We start from the raw sequence: 3392 nt of genomic DNA, 5'->3' as shown, positions 1-3392 counted from the left end.
CATGCCATGGAGCAACTAAGCCTGTATGCCACAACTACTGACCCAGTGATCTAGAGCCTGGGTGCCACAGCTACTGAGCCCATGCACCGGAACTACTGAAGCCTGCATGTCTAGAGCCCATGCTCCACAGCAGGAGAAGCCGCGGCAATGAGAAGCCTGAGCACTGCAAAGAAGAGTAGCCCCCACTCACCACAACTCGAGAAAGACTGAGCACCAATGAAAACTGAGCACCAGATGTATAAATAAACAGATAATTTTTTTAAGAAAGTCTCTGGACCACCTTTCTTACTAGTCTCTATGGCCCAAGAAAATATTCACTCTGTTGCTTCTTCTCATATCTAGACTTTCACTATTACAGTCATTGATCTCATATGGAGCTACGGGTCATCACTTTATCAGAGGCTCAGTCACACATTTGGTAACATAAGAAACAATAAGTTTACAAAACAGGAAATATAGATAATAATATAGTTAGCAGTATTAGTAAGAATTCAAGTCAAGAACTTCTGTTAGGTGCAGCCCAATATATCCCAGGTCATCTGACTTAGTTCGTTCTGTACCAATTCTTATTTTTCAGGGAAATTATATATTGGCATATATATGTGCTGATGTTGATGCTGGGAAATATATATAAATATATATTTTTATATAAATAAATATATAGGCATATATATCTGCTGATGCTGGGAAAGATTGAAGGCAGGAGGAGAAGGGGATGACAGAGGATGAGATGGTTGGATGGCATCACTGACTCAATGGACATGAGTTTGAGCAAGCTCCAGTAGTTGGTGATGGACCGGGAAGCCTGGCATGCTGCAGTCCATGGGGTCACAGAGTCGGACACAACTTAGTGACTGAACTTAACTGATATATTGGTATTGTCCATGAGGTATCTGACTTAATTTCCTGATGTTACTAAGCTGGTTATCCCTAGTACAGTTTAACTGTTCACAGCATATAAGAGCCTTTAAACTTAAATTACTATAGCCTGGTATTAACCACATTAATCCATCCCATGCTTGTGGGAGGATTTATTCTTTGGCTGAAATTTTGCTTGTTGCTCTGATCAAGCTTGAGTGATAGAGGAAAATTCATATTTACGGCCAGGATCAGAGCAGGCATTATTAATTGGCCAGGAAAGGGGATACCATCTAGTAATATCAATAGTGTTCTGAATAGGACTATAATTTTTTTCTTCTAGAATAAATTTCCTGAACACAGCAATGGAGCCAAACAATTAGAGCCTTGGAGTGGAGAAATCTACCAAGGTAACCCAAAAGTACTAATTAAGCACAGGTAATTAGCCACAAACCCAACAATTAGATTGATTTTTAAAACTAGCATAGGATCATGCCTATGATGTAGAAAATTTGATTCATTTGCAAAGGTCCAAGAAGTCACTAAACATTATAAATGATCATATGAGTCAGGCCGAGAATCTGGGGCAAGCTGCCTGCTTCTGATGTCGTCATCTTCTCATCCTGGTGTGCGTGGAGTTACTCTTCTGTTTGAGAATTATTTTAAGATGTTTTTGAGGTCAGTCACCCTCTCTGTGGCCAGTCCAGTGCAGGATTCCTTTGTGACTGGAAATTAATCCAAGTCAATCCCTTCAGTTTCACTGCACATGAGCTAGTTAAGAGTACCTGATAAGGGTCCTTCCATCTAGGTTGGAGACAGTCCTTTAAATTATATCTTTTCCAATATGCATAATCCCCTGGTTGCAGATCATCGGGCATCTGATCTTCATCCAAAGAGATTACTGTGACAACTTCCAGAAACAAACCTAGAGTGTCCTTTTAATAATTCAATTAAACTGTACATTAATGTAACATAACAGCAAGAACTACCTGGGAAATGAGTCTTAGTAAATACAGACCTCCATTAACAAAATTGGAATTTAATATTCATTGAAACATAATTATTTTCTCTAAAATTACCCTCATTTCTACCAAATACAGTCAAATCAAGATTAATTTGCCTGAAAGACCTGTACTCTGAAAACTATAAGTCCCTGATGAAAGAAATGAAGAAAACACAAACAGATGGAAAGATATACCATGTTTGTGGATTGGAAGAATCAATATTATCAGAATGACTATACTATCCCAGGCAATCTACAGATTCAACGCAATCTCTATCAAATTACCAAGGGCATTTTCCACAGAACTAGAACAAAAAAAATCTTAAAATTTGTATGAAGACAAAAAAGACCCTGAATAGCCAAAGTCATCTTAAGAAAGAAAAACGGAGCTGGAGGAATCAGGCTCCCTGACTTCAGGCTATACTACAAAGCTACAGTCATCAAAAGAGTATGGTACTGGCATAAAAATAGAAATATAGATCAATGGAACAGGATAAAGAACCCAGAAATAAACCTATATACCTATAGTCAATTGATCTATGACAAAGGAGGCAAAACTACACAACATTGGAAAGACAGACTTTTCAACAAATGGTGCTGGGAAAACCAGACAGCTATGTAATTTTAAAAAATTGAAATTAGATGATTCTTTTACATCATACACAAAAATAAGCCCAAAATGGGTTAAAGACCTAAATGTGAGACCAGATACTATAAAATCAGAGAGGAAAACATAGGCAGAACACTCTCTGATATAAATCTCAACAATATCTTTTTTTTACCTCAGAATAATGGAAATAAAAATAAGCAAATGGGACCTACTTAAACTCAAAAGCTTTTGCATAGCAAAGAAGACAATAAACAAAGCAAAAAGACAACCCACAGAATGGTAGAAAACAGTTGCAAATAATGTCTGTCATGGGTTTAGTCTCCAAAATTTATAAACAGGTCATGATGCTTAATATACCACTCTAATGGCAGAAACTTAGATTTCAAATACAAATACAAAAGAGATCATGTAAAAGAGTCCAACACTAGAATATCAACTTATGAAAATCTGGAGAGACTATTTTTATATAGATATTCCTAAAGCATAATTATTCCTATGGAGTTTACCTAAAAGCTTTTATCTTATTTACATTTAATTTACTTGTAAAAATTTTATCATACCAAGTTATTTATTTATTTACATGCTGACAAAATTGCAATAGGTATAATAAAATCTTATTTGACATCTATTAAAATAAAGGTTTTATATTTAATGTTGATGACTCTAAAGACATATCTATATTAATTAGATTAACAAGTCTAAACATTAATCAGATCAGATCAGTCGCTCAGTCGTGTCCGACTCTTGGCGACCCCATGAATCGAAGCACACCAGGCCTCCCTGTCCATCACCAACTCCCAGAGTTCGCTCAGACTCACATCCATCGAGTCAGTGATGCCATCCAGCCATCTCATCCTCTGTCGTCCCCTTCTCCTCCTGCCCCCAATCCCTCCCAGCATCAGAGTCTTTTCCAATGAGTCA

The 3392-nt window shown here is 37.0% G+C and overlaps 1 protein-coding gene across 1 annotated transcript in view; it reads right to left on the bottom strand.

Annotated features, from left to right (window-relative positions):
• PRKCB (protein kinase C, beta) overlaps positions 1-3392 on the bottom strand; it is a 476951-nt gene that overhangs the window by 441158 nt on the left and 32401 nt on the right. The window lies entirely within an intron of this gene.

The sequence above is a fragment of the Bison bison genome, unplaced genomic scaffold, assembly GCF_000754665.1.
Source record: "Bison bison bison isolate TAMUID 2011002044 unplaced genomic scaffold, Bison_UMD1.0 scf7180017864072, whole genome shotgun sequence".
Classification (NCBI taxonomy): domain Eukaryota; kingdom Metazoa; phylum Chordata; class Mammalia; order Artiodactyla; family Bovidae; genus Bison; species Bison bison.
The sequence above is the reverse complement of the archived record's forward strand: the minus strand, read 5'-3'. Positions and strand labels throughout refer to the sequence as shown.